This window comes from Macaca fascicularis, chromosome 15 (genome assembly GCF_037993035.2).
Source record: "Macaca fascicularis isolate 582-1 chromosome 15, T2T-MFA8v1.1".
Classification (NCBI taxonomy): Eukaryota; Metazoa; Chordata; class Mammalia; order Primates; family Cercopithecidae; genus Macaca; species Macaca fascicularis.
Genome location: NC_088389.1, coordinates 6,986,972 through 7,001,253, shown reverse-complemented (window position 1 = coordinate 7,001,253; position 14,282 = coordinate 6,986,972). Strand labels below are relative to the sequence as shown.

Here is a 14,282-nt window from a genome sequence, read left to right as displayed (position 1 = left end):
TTTTTATATATATATTTTTTAGTAGAGACAAGATTTCACCATCTTGGGCATGCTGGTCTTGAACTCCTGACCTCGTGATCCACCCATCTTGGCCTCCCAAAATGCTGGGATTACAGGCATGAGCCACCACACCCAGCCAGACCTGCCCGTTTTTTCTATCATCTATATTGTTTTACTATTGTTTTTACATCTTTGTAATAGTAGAGTGTTTCTTTAAACAATTGATACATACCTGCTTAATTATTTCTCCACATTGACGATTTCAATACATCTAGTTTTAAAGGGTTTAGATATGCTATTCATTTCATTAACTTTTATTCATGGTGTCTTGCTTACCTGATCATTTTTAATACTGAACTCATTGTTCATCCTTAACCTGACATCATTTTATGGTCTGAAATGAGAATGCTATTATCCAGACTTCCTCTGTGAAGCTGACTCAATGCTTTAACTCAATATAGAAGTTTCAGCATTAACAAACTGGAACTTCTGATGTCCCAAGAGTCAGTAGTACCATCATTAGCATTACTGATCATAGCAGATCTTCCCAGAAGATCTGGGAAACCCTCACCCCCCTCCATCAGCTATCCAATACAAAGTGCCCACTGCTCAAGCTCCAGTTCACAGACTATTTTTGTGTTTGAAAGAGGAGATATTTTAAGAACTTGCCTAACCATTTTCAGGGATAGAAATGTTTCAAAGAGATCCTCTACTATATATATGTTCTATAGCAGCGGTCACTTGAGAGCAGCTCACTTGCAGTCATGGCCAAAAGCCTAAATCTTTCTTTCATTCTAGTCACACCTATTTTGTATCTTTTGGGGATATCTCAGATTCAGATGCATTCATAGTATTCTATGATTTGCGACACTACTATAGATTCTTCAAAATGTTACAACATTCCAATGGTATGTTGGGAGGTATAGAAGGAGAGGAAAAACAATGGGCTCAAATCTCCTCTGACTTCTCTTCTTACAATATGTTTCATTGTTCAAAACTTTTAGAACTATATTAATACAGCATTGACAGTGGGCATTCTTCTTTTCCTTCTGACTTTAACAGGATTGAAGGAAGGGTTTTGCTATGAAATTGCTATATGGGTTGTATTCAGATAAATTTTGACTTTATAAAGCCAATATTCTCCTCATTATTTTTAAATGCTTACCAGGATTCACAGTATTATTTTCAGTTCTCCCTGTTTAAAGGCATATTTAAATAACTTGATGACTTGGGTATAGTATATATTTTACTCTGCTACAGAAACAGAAAAACCACCACCATATTATATTCTAAGATACTTGGTACACCAATTGCACCATCTTTTTTTTAACTAAGACATTCAATTCTTCCACAGGTGGGAGCACATGAATTAGCATCATTTACTACTCGTAGCTTTCACTACAGACTTTCAGACTTATGGTGCCTAAAAGAAATAGAATACTTCTAGCTGGGTTTAAAAGCTACAAATAAACATAGGAAATATACACTATTTTGAAAGTATCACTTGAGTGTTATGCATGTATTTCAATATTATATTGCTAATTTTAATTGTTCAAAGTTAAAGAGCTTAAACCTCCCCCTCGTGCATTCCTGAATCACCCATTATTCCCACACATACATTGTTTGATACAGCATAAACCTAAGTAAATAAAGATGTGGCAAAATGAAAAAAATAAAATAACGTTATACCATTCTCATCTGTGAATGGCATCAGTAGACAGATGTGAATAAAAGTAATGTGATTATAATTTTAAAAATCATATTTAATAGGATCCATTTATTATTAAATGAACATTAGGCTACTTAATGAATAATAAATCTTTGACACAATGAAAACTCTTAATGCAGAGTGAGACCAAAATGAAAGTAATAACTGTTTTTCTCCTAACCCTTGCTTTAGTTGGTCTTTCCACCAGACTGTCACTTTAAGGATATTATAATTGCACAAAGCCACTAGCTTTACCATTAGAGAGATCTTCATTAAATTATCTTTGTTGTAATAAAGGTTATCTGGAGGAAATACTGGTCTGGACACAATAATAAATGTCAAGCTTTCTAATATTTTCCACTTTTAGACACAAATTGAAAGGATCATTTATAATGTCAAAAATATACTTTTTTCTAACTAATCTATCCTATGACTAAGACGCTATTAGCAATTAAAGTAGATAGAGCAAATCTAAATGTGGAGAGAAAAAGTAATTACCACTTGTTTGAACAGATGAAAGCACGAATAAATTGAAAGCCTGAAATATTAGCTTGGGGGAATAAAATCACTCGGGGGAGCAAAAGCAGGATATACCAGCCTTTAACTCTACACTTCCCCCAAGAAAAAATTTATAGATAGCTATGTACAAACCAAAATAGCGCTGGGAGGGTTCGAGGGACCACTTAAGAAACTATAGCAACACAGTGAAGCCAAAAAAAAAAAAAAAAGAGAGAGAGAGAGAGTGAAAGAAAAAAAACACAAAAAAACCAAAAACGAATAGCCATATAGGAAAAACAACTCCTGAAATCAGCATACCTGAGACAGCAGAAACATCTTTTTTGGCTAGGAACGAAAAAAGCAGAAAGGGACTATCAGTATCAGCCACAAGGTGGAACCACTATGGCCCTCAGTAACCCTCTCTGGCAGAAGACACTGGCATTTTTGCCCTGCAGTAAGCAACAGCCATTTCTGAGAGAAAATCCAGAGGAAAAGATGAAGATGTACCATCCCCTCCCACATCCCTTTTCCCCCACCAAAAATACCGTGACTGTTGTGCCAAACCAGGATCGGAACTACTACCTTTCTTAATCTGCATGTGTCTCTGACATATGAGCAGCAACCATTTCAAAAGCTCCCACATAGAAATGCTCATACTAAATTTATTCTGTTACTTAAGAGTGTTTATGGATTTACATTCCATTTGTGGACTATCTCACTGGATCTTCTTTCCTGCAGTAAGAGGTGGTTTGGGTGCTGCTGAAGGTCATTGTCTCAATTTGTCTGGTGTTTGCAGAAGAGATGTCTGCAAAGTAGTAGAAGATCAAATTGGTGCCTGCCGAAGAAGGATGAAGTGCTGTAGAGCATGGTGGATTCTAATGCCAATTCCAACACCACTTATCATGTCAGATTATCAAGAACCCCTTAAACCTAAGTTGGAACGAAACTGATGTAAAATAAAAATACATCAAAAGTGAAGTTATTTGCATCTAAGAATATTGAAATATACATATTAAGTACTTCCATCTTGATAACCATCTTGTGTTTTCACTTATCAACATAAATGAATAAATACTAATTTCAAATATACCCAATACTATTTCTTTGTGAGTCATTAACAGATCTTAACAAAACCTTTAAAAATGAGAAAACTGTTACTTTTGTTTTCCAAGATGGTGGATTGAAGGCATTGTTAGCCTGCCTCTTGCACTTGGAAAGACAAAATGGTGTGTAGAGATTCACACTGAACTTTCTTTCAAGAAGCAACACAGGAACTTAACAGGAAAATTGTAATAAGCCACAGACCATCGTCTCAAAAAAAAAAAAAAAAAAAGAAAGAAAGAAGCAGCAGGATGCAGCTTACACCATAAGCTAGGCAGAAAATTTTGAGCTTCCAGGGTGTGAGAGGGGGATAAACTGACTGTAAGATATACACTTCCATTGGGAAACCTATCAATCTAGGCCATGGGGGAAGGCCTTAATCGTACTCAGGGCTGGAGTTGATTCAGTGAAGAGTGACGAGTATATGAGGAGTGGCATTGGGATGTGCTTTGAGTCTCCAGCACGTTCCCAGTTTCTGGCAGGATGGAGGGAAGCCATTTCTGATTCTACCTCAGAGAGGACCTCCCAGAAGTCTGCCAGCTAACTCAAATGGTGGTCACAGGTTGAGAGAACCTCCCAACTGAAATGTTTGATATAATTTTCTGTGGGGACAAACTCCCCAGGCCAGAACTGAGAGGTGAGTGGGACGTGTGATGCAGCAGCAAGCACAGGAGCTGGATGCCCCTGCTCTGCAGGTGGGTCAGGAGGGGTTTGGCCTGAAGGCTGCAGTTACTGTCTCAATAGGAGAGGCTTATGGTATGGGTCAGTTTTGAGCTCTGAGTTTAGACTTCTTGAAACTTAGCTAACTACTCCCAGTGGAACACTGTGGGTGTGAGACCTGCCTCACCAAGGATGTGGGAGCTGGATGGGGCTTACTACCAAGCTGCTACTCCCCATTCTTCATACGGACTCTCCTTGTACAGAGGCAGAGGCAGCTTCACTTCTCTCTGGAAAATTACCCCAGTGGCCTAAGAACTGCCTTCCAATTCCCACTGGAGCCACTGCTTGTCCCACACGTAGAGAGCCAGAGCATCACTTTACCTGACCTAGTTCCCACTTGGTTTTGCTCAACCACCTACCCTGGTAGATTAACACAAATAACAGAAGAAACTTTTAGAAGCCCTTTGGCTCTACCCGTTCCCTGAGACACCAGAGTACCTCCCATGGGTAACATAAGGCAAGTCCAAATCTCACCACTACCACCACAGCTGGCAGTCTTTTGCAAGCACCACCTCCTGGCTGAAGGCCAACTGACACAGTCCATTAGAGCATCTTGAATTCAGAACATACAATGTCATGACAGGCCGGGGAGCCTCCTCTGCCCTAATTTGGCTCTCTATCACACATTCACACACACACACACACACACACACACACACGTCACACACACACATCAACCTACTGGCAAACCGAGGTAAACACACACACACACACACACACACACACACCTGCTCAATTCAGGCCATTATCCCTGATGAACATCGATGCAAAAATTCTCAATAAAATACTGGCAAACCGAATCCAGCAGCACATCAAAAAGCTTATCCACCACGATCAAGTGGGCTGCATCTTTCGGGTGAAAGGCTGATTCAACATACACAAATCAATAAATGTAATTGATCACATAAACAGAACCAAAGGCAAACACCAGACAATTATTTTGATACACGCAAAAATGCCTCTGATAAAATTCAACATCCCTTCCTGTTAAAAACTCTCAATAAACTACGTATTGATGGAACATACCTTAAAATAATAAGAGCTATTTCATACAGCCAATATCATAAAGAATAGGCAAAAGCTGGAAGCATTCCATTTGAAAACCGGTACAAGACAAGGAAGCCCTCTGTAACCACTTCTATTCAACATAGTATTGGAAGTTCTTGCCAGGGCAATCAGGCAATAGAAAGAAATAAAGGGTATTCCAATAGGAAGAGAGAAAGTCAACTTGTCTCTGTTTGCAGATGACATGACTTCCTATTTAGAAAACCCCATCATCTCAACTGAAAAACTTCTTGAACTGATAAGCAACTTCACCAAGGTCTCAAGATACAAAATCATTGTGCAAAAATCACAAGCATTCCATTACACCAACAATAGTCAAGCAGAGAGCCAAATCAACAATGAACTCCCATTCACAATTGCTACAAAGAGAGTAAAATACCTAGGAATACAACTAGGAGTACAACGGATGTGAAGGACCTCTTCAAGGACAACTGCAAACCACTGCTCAAGGTAATAAGAGAGGACACAGACGAATGGAAAAACATTCCATCCTCATGAATAGGAAGAATCAATATTGTGAAAATGGCCATACTGCCCAAACATTATAGATTCAATGCTATACCCATCAAAATACCGTTGACATTTTTCACAGAATTAGAAAGAACTATTTGAAATGTCATATGGAATCAAAGAATACCCCATATAGCCAAGACAATCATAAACAAAAATAACAAAGCTGGAGGCATTACGCTAACTTCAAACTGTACTAGAAGGCTACGGTACCAAAACAGCAGGCTACTGTTGCCAAAACAGACATATAGACCAATGGAGCAGAGCAAAGACCTCAGAAATAACACCACACATCTATGACCACCTGATCTTTGACAAACCTGACAAAAACAAGCAAGGGAGAAAGGATCTCCTATTCAGTAAATGATGCTGGGAAAACTGGCTTGCCATATACAGAAAACCAAAACTTGACCCCTTCCTTACACCTTATACAATAATTAACTCAAGCTGGATTAAAGATTTAAATGTAAAATCCAAAACCATAAAAACCCTAGAAGAAAACCTAGGCAATATCATTCAGGACACAGGCAAGGACAAAGATTTCATGACAAAAATGTCAAAAGCAATTGCAACAAAAGCCAAAATTGGCAAATCGGATCTAATTAAACTAAAGACCTTCTGCACTGCAAAGAAACTATCATCAGCATGAGCAATCAACCTACAGGATGGGAGAAAATTATTGCAACCTACCCATCTGACAAAGGTCTAATAACAAAAATTGACAAGGAACTTAAACATATTTACAAGCAAAAAAAAACAAACAACCCCATCAAAAGTGAGCAAAGGATATGAACAGAAACTTATCAAAAGAAGACATTTATCTAACCAACAAATATATTTTTTAACAGCTCAACAATACTGATCATCAGAGAAGTGAAAATCAAAACTACAATGAGATACCATCTCACACCCATCAGAATGGTGATTATTAAAATGTTAAGAAACAATAGATGCTGGTGAGGCTGAGAAGAAAGAGGAACGCTTTTACACTGTTGGGGAAACTGTAAATTGGTTCAACCATTGTGGAAGACAGTATGGTGATTCCTCAAGGATCTAGAACCAGAAACACCATTTGACCCAGTAATCCCATTAGTGGCTATATACCCAAAGGAATATAAATCATTCCACTATAAAGACACATGCACATGTAAGTTTATTGCAGCACTATATACAATAGCAAAGACATGAAACCAACCCAAATGTGCTTCAGTGCTAGACTGGATAAAGAAAATGTGGTACCTATACACCATAAAATACTATGCAGTCATAAAAAGGAAATGAGATCATGTCTTTTGCAGGCACATGGATGAAGCCATCATACTGAGCAAACTAACACAGTAACAAAAAAATCAAACACCGCATGTTCTCACTAATAAGTGAAAGTTGAACATTGAGAAAACAAGGACACAGTGAGGGGAACAACACACAACACGGCCCGCTGGGGACTGGGGGTGAGGGAAGAGAACTTAGAGGATGAGTCAATAGGTGCAACAAACCATCATGGCAAAGGATACCTATATAACAAACCTGTACGTTCTGCACATGTATCCCGTATTTTTTAAATTTAAAAACAGGAAATACTTATGGACATACATACATACATACATACACACACACTTTCTTCCCGGATCTTCATTCCTGGTAAGCCAAGGAACCTGGAGAAACACCAGAATTCTGTCCCTCTGAAAATGCAGGACAGGTCTACTTTCATCAGCATAAAATTTTGGACCAAATGTGGTAACTGAAGGTCCACCCCACAATGAGTAACTGAAAATTGAGGCAGTATTTCAGATCCAAAAAAACTGATGAAGCAATTCGTGACACATTTGGGTTGTTTTTGCCTTTTCCTACTATGAGGAATGCTAGTAGGAAGAAGGAAGAACGGTGTACAAATATCTGTTTGATTCTCTGCTTTCAGAATCCTTTGCTTGTTTGTGTGTTTGTTTGTTATTTCTTGAGACAGGACATCACTACAGTCAGCCAGGCTTTTCCAGTCTGTAATTTTTGTTCTTTCCTTTTGTCAAGTTTTAGATTTTATTTAATTTCTATTGAATTTTAAGGCATTTTTAGATGTGTATTAAAACATTATCTCACATGCTGTGTGTTACATTTCATTTATTTTCATCGTCCCTTTTTTATTTTATTATTTTATTTTATTATAGTTTATATTCTAGGGAATATATGCACAAAGTGCAGGTTTGTTACATATGTATACATGTGCCATGTTGGTGTGCTGCACCCATTAACTCGTCATATACATTAGGCGTATCTCCTAATGCTATCCTTCCCTCCTCCCCGCACCCCACAACAGGCCCTGGTGTGTGATATTCCCCTTCCTGTGTCCAGGTGTTCTCATTGTTCAATTCCCATCCATGAGTGAGAACATGTGGTGTTTGGTTTTCTGTTCTTGCAGTAGTTTGCTGAGAATGATGGTTTCCAGCTGCATCCATGTCCCTACAAAGGACATGAACTCATCCTCTTTTATGGCTGCATAGTACTCCCTGGTGTATATGCGCCACATTTTCTTAATCCAGTCTATCATTGATGAACATTTGGCTTGGTTCCAAGTCTTTACTGTTGTGAATAGTGATGCAATAAACATATGTGTGCATGTCTTTATAGCAGCATGATTTATAATCCTTTGGGGTTATAGCCAGTAATGGGATGTCTGGGTCAAATGGTATTTCTAGTTCTAGATCCTTAAGGAATCACCATGCTGTTTTCCACAATGGTTGAACTAGTTGATAGTTGACAGTTCCACCAACAGTGTAAAAGTGTTCCTATTTCTCCACATCCTCTCCAGCACCTGTTGTTTCCTGACTTTTTAATGATCACCATTCTAACTGGTGTGAGACGGTATCTCATTGTGGTCTTGATTTGCATTTCTTTGATGGCTAGTGATGATGAGCATTTTTTCATGTGTCTGTTGACTGCATAAATGTCTTCTTTTGAGAAGTGTCTGTTCATATCCTTTGCCCACTTTTTGATGGGATTGTTTTTTTTTTTTTTTTCTTGTAAATTTCTTTGAGTTCTTTGTAGGTTCTGGATATTAGCCCTTTGTCAGATGAGTAGATTGCAAAAATTTTCTCCCATTCTGTATGTTGCCTGTTTATTCTGATGGTAGTTTCTTCTGCTGTGCAGAAGCCCTTTAGTTTAATTAGATCCCATTTGTCAATTTTGGCTTTTGTTGCCATTGCTTTTGTTGTTTTAGACATGAAGTCCTTGCCCATGCTTGTGTCCTGAATGGTATCGCCTAGGTTTTCTTCTAGGGTTTTTATGGTTTTAGGTCTAACATTTAAGTCTCTAATGCATCTTGAATTAATTTTTGTATAAGGTGTAAGGAAAGGATACAGTTTCAGCTTTCTACTTATGGCTAGCCACTTTTCCCAGCAGTATTTATTAAATAGGGAATCCTTTCTCCATTTCTTGTTTTTGTCAGGTTTGTCAAAGATCAGATAGTTGTAGAAGTGTGGTATTATTTCTGAGGGCTCTGTTCTGTTCCATTGGTCTATAGCTCTGTTTTGGTACCAGTACCATGCTGTTTTGGTTACTGTAGCCTTGTAGTATAGTTTGAAGTCAGGTAGTGTGATGACTCCAGCTTTGTTCTTTTGACTTAGGATTGTCTTGGCAATGCGGGCTCTTTTTTGGTTCCATATGAACTTTAAAGTGGTTTTTTCCAATTCTGTGAAGAAAGTCACTGGTAGCTTAATGGGGATGGCATTGAATCTATAAATTACCTTGCACAGTATGGCGATTTTCACTATATTGATTCTTGATTCTTCCTATCCATGAGCATGGAATGTATGGAATGTTCTCCCATTTGTTTCTGTCCTCTTTTATTTCATTGAGCAGTGGTTTGTAGTTCTCCTTGAAGAGGTCCTTCACATCCCTTGTAAGTTAGATTCCTAGATATTTTATTCTATTTGAAGCAATTGTGAATGGGAGTTCACTTATGATTTGGTTCTCTGTTTGTCTGTCATTGGTGTATAAGAATGCTTGTGATTTTTGCACATTGATTTTGTATCCTGAGACTTTGCTGAAGTTGCTTATCAGCTTAAGGAGATTTTGGGCTGAGAGGATGAGGTTTTCTAAATATACAATCATGTCATCTGCAAACAGGGACAATTTGACTTCCTCTTTTCCTAATTGAATACCCTTTATTTGTTTCTCTTGCCTGGTTGCCCTGGCCAGAAGTTCAACACTATGTTGAATAGGAGTGGTGAAAGAGGGCATCCCTGTCTTGTGCTAGCTTTCAAGGGGAATGCTTCCAGTTTTTGCCTATTCAATATGATATAGGCTGTGGGTTTGTCATAAATAGCTCTTATTATTTTGAGATATGTTCCATCAATTCTGAATTTATTAAGTTTTTAGCATGAAGAGCTGTTGAATTTTGTCAAAGGCCTTTTCTGCATCTATTGAGATAATCATGTGGTTTTTGTCTTTGGTTCTGTTTATATGCTGGATTACGTTTATTGATTTGTGTATGTTGAACCAGTCTTGCATCCCAGGGATGAAGCCCACTTGATCATGGTGGATAAGCTTTTTGAAGTGCTGTGGATTTGGTTCACCAGTATTTTATTGAGGATTTTTGCATGGATGTTCATCAGGGATATTGGTCTAAAATTCCCTTTTTTTTTGTTGTGTCTCTGCCAGGCTTTGGTATCAGGATGGTGTTGGCCTTATAAAATGAGTTAGGGAGGATTCCCTCTTTTTCTATTGATTAGAATAGTTTCAGAAGGAATGGTACCAGCTCCTCCTTGTACCTCTGGTAGAATTTGGCTATGAATCTTTCTGGTCCTGGACTTTTTTGTTGGTAAGCTATTAATTATTGCCTCAATTTCAGAGCCTGTTATTGGTCTATTCAGGGATTCAACTTCTTCCTGGTTTAGTCTTGGGAGAATGTATGTGTCCAGGAATTTATCCATTTACTCTAGGTTTTCTAGCTTATTTATGTAGAGGTGTTTTTAATATTCTCTGATGGTACTTTGTATTTCTGTGGGGTCGGTGGTGATATCCCCTTTATCATTTTTTATTGCATCTATTTGATTCTTCTCTCTTTTCTTCTTTATTAGTCTTGCTAGCTGCCTATCAATTCCGTTAATCTTTTCAAAAAATCAGCTTCTGGATTCATTGACTTTTTGAAGGGTTTTTTGTGTCTCTGTCTCCTTCAGTTCTGCTCTGATCTTAGTTATTTCTTACCTTCTGCTAGCTTTTGAATGTGTTTGCTCTTGCTTCTCTAGTTCTTTTAGTTGTGATATTAGGATGTCAATTTTAGATCTTTCCTGCTTTCTCTTGTGAGAATTTAGTGCTATAAATTTCCCTCTACACACTGCTTTAAATGTGTCCAGAGATTCTGGTATGATGTATCTTTGTTCTCATTGGTTTCAAAGAACATCTTTATTTCTGCCTTCATTTCGTTATGTAACCAGTAGTCATTCAGGAGCAGGTTGTTTAGTTTCCATTTAGTTGAGCAGTTTTGATTGAGTTTCTTAATCCTGAGTTCTTGTTTGATTGCACTGTGGTCTGAGAGACAGTTTGTTATAGTTTCTGTTCTTTTATATTTCCTGAGGAGTGCTTTACTTCCAACTATGTGGTCAATTTTGGAATAAGTGCGATATGGTGTTGAGAAGAATGTATATTCTGTTGGTGTGGGGTGGAGAGTTCTGTAGATGTCTATTAGGTCTGCTTGGTGCAGAGCTGGGTTCAATTCCTCTATATCCTTAACTTTCTGTCTCGTTGATCTGTCTAATGTTGACAGTGGGGTATTAAAGTCTCCCATTATCATTGTGTGGGAGTCTAAGTCTCTTTGTAAGTCTCTAAGGACTTGCTTTATGAATCTGGGTGCTCCTGAATTGGGTGTATATATATTTTGGATAGTTAGCTCTTCCTGTTGAATCGATCCCTTTACGATTGTGTAATGGCCTTCTTTGTCTCTTTTGATCTTTCTTGGTTTAAACTCTGTTTTATCAGCGACTAGGATTGCAACCCCTGCCATTTTTTGTTTTCCATTTGCTTGGTAGATCTTCCTCCATCCCTTTATTTTGAGCCTATGTGTGTCTCTGCACGTGAGATGGGTCTCCTGAATACAGCAAACTGGTGGGTCTTGTCACCACCAGGCCTGCCCTATAAGAGCTCCTGACTCTTTATCCAACTTGCCAGTCTGTGTCTTTTAATTGGAACATTTAGCCCATTTACATTTAGGTTAATATTGTTACATGTGAACTTGATCCTGTCATTATGATGTTGGCTGGTTATTTTGCTCATTAGTTGATGCAGTTTCTTCCTAGCATCGATGGTCTTTACATTTTGGCATGTTTTTGCAGTGGCTGGTATGGGTTGTTCATTTCCATGTTTAGTGCTTCCTTCAGGAGCTCTTGTAGGGCAGGCCTGGTGGTGATAAAATCTCTCAGCGTTTGCTTGTCTGTAAGGATTTTATTTCTCCCTCACTTATGAAACTTAATTTAGTGCTTCCTTCAGGAGCTCTTGTAGGGCAGGCCTGGTGGTGACAAAATCTCTCAGCGTTTGCTTGTCTGTAAGGATTTTATTTCTCCCTCACTTATGAAACTTAATTTGGCTGGATATGAAATTCTGGGTTGAAAATTCTTTTCTTTAAGAATGTTGAATATTGCTCCACCCCTCCCTTCTGGCTTGTAGAGTTTCTGCCGAGAAATCCACTGTTAGTCTAATGGGCTTCCCTTTGTGGGTAACCCGACCTTTCTTTCTGGCTGCCCTTAACATTTTTTCCTTCATTTCAACTTTGGTGAATCTGACAATTATGTGTCTTGGAGTTGCTCTTCTAGAGGAGTATCTTTGTGGCGTTCTCTGTATTTCCTGAATTTGAATGTCAGCCTGCCTTTCTAGGTTGGGGGAGTTCTCCTGGATGATATCCTGCAGAATGTTTTCCAACTTGGTTCCATTCTCCCCCTCACTTTCAGGTACACAAATCAGACGTAGATTTTGCCTTTTCCCATATTCCCACATTTCTTGGAGGCTTTGTTCATTTCTTTTTACTCTTTTTTCTCTAAACTTCTCTTCTCACTTCATTTTATTCATTTGATCTTCAATCACTGACGCCCTTTCTTCCAGTTGACCGAGTCGGTTACTGAAGCTTGCGCATTTGTCATGTAGTTCTTGTGTCATGGTTTTCAGCCCTCTCAGGTCATTTAAGGACTTCTTTACATTGGTTATTCTAATTAGCCATTCAGGAAATCTTTTTCCAAGGTTTTTAGCTTCTTTGCTATGGGTTCGAACTTCCTCCTTTAGCTCGGAGAAGTTTGATCGTCTGAAGCCTTCTTCTTTCAACTCGTCAAAGTCATTCTCTGTTCAGCTTTGTTCCGTTGCTGAAGAGGAGCTGCATTCCTTTGGAGGGGGAGTGTTGCTCAGATTTTTAGAATTTTCAGTTTTTCTGCACTTCTTTTTCCCCATCTTTGTGGTTTTATCTACCTTTGGTCTTTGATGATGTTGATGTACAGATGGGGTTTTGGTGTGGATGTCCTTTCTGTTTGTTTGTTAGCTTTCTTTCTAATAGTCATGACCCTCAGCTACAGGTCTGTTGGAGTTTGCTCAAGGTCCACTCCAGACCCTGTTTGCCTAGGTGGCAGCAGTGGAGGCTGCAGAAGAGTGAATATTGCTGAACAGCAAATGTTTCTGCCTGATTATTCCTCTGGAAGCTTTGTCTCAGAGGGGTACCCGGTTGTGTGAGATGTGAGGTGTCAATCTTACCCTAGTGGGGGTGTCTCCCAGTTAGGCTACTCCAGGGTCAGGGACCCACTTGAGCAGGCACTCTGTCTGTTCTCAGATCTCAAACACCATGCTGGGAGAACCACTACTCTCTTCAAAGCTGTCAGACAGGGACATTTAAATCTGCAGAGGTTTCTGCTGCCTTTTGTTTGGCTATGCCCTCTCCCCAGAGGTGGAGTCTACAGAGACAGGCAGGCCTCTTTGAGCTGTGGTGGGCTCCACCCAGTTTAAGCTTCCCCACCACTTTGTTTACCTACTCAAGCCTCAGCAATGGCAAGCGCCCCTCCTCCAGCCTTGCAGCCTCCTTGCAGTTAGATCTTGGACTACTGTGCTAGCAATGAGGGAGGCTCTGTGGGCCTGGGACTCTCCAAGCCAGATGCGGGATATAATCTCCTGGTGTGACATTTGCTGAGACCCTTGATAAAGGACAGTGTTAGCGTGGGGGTAACCCAATTTTCCAGGTGCTGCGTATCACGGTTTCCCTTGGCTAGGAAAGGGAATTCCCTTCCCCCTTGCACTTCCTGGGTGAGGTGATGCCTCGCCCTGCTTCGGTTGTTGCTCTGTGTGCTGCATTCACTGTCCTGCCCCCACTGTCCAACAAGCCCCAGTGAGATGAACCCGGTACCTCAGTTGGAAATGCAGAAATCACCCGTCTCCTGTGTTGCTCACGCTGGGAGCTGGAGGCTGGATCTGTTCCTATTCGGCCATCTTGGAACTGCCTCTCATCGCTCCTTTAATGAACAAAAGGTTTTAGCTTAGATATCTTCCTGTTTGTCAAGTTTTTCTGATTTTGACTTTTCAAAATATGCTGTCATATACAAGAAACCCTTGGATATAAAATTCCATGAATATTTCTCTTTTCTTGCAGTCATCACTTCGGTGGATGTCATCAATTAATCTCTGGGTTATAGCATGTTTTCTTGAAAGTGTTCTGCAGTCT

General features: G+C 39.3%; 1 long non-coding RNA gene across 2 annotated transcripts in view; it reads right to left on the bottom strand.

The window, feature by feature from the left end:
• The window catches only part of LOC135967331 (uncharacterized), a 40,823-nt gene continuing 26,541 nt past the window's right edge, over positions 1 to 14,282 (bottom strand). The window contains exon 5 of one of the 2 annotated variants that reach the window (XR_010581350.2): positions 1 to 3,041. This is a non-coding gene — a long non-coding RNA (uncharacterized lncRNA). Of the gene's footprint in view, positions 3,042 to 12,582; positions 14,074 to 14,282 lie in introns of those variants that run through there. The other variant, XR_010581351.2, reaches the window with a different exon arrangement.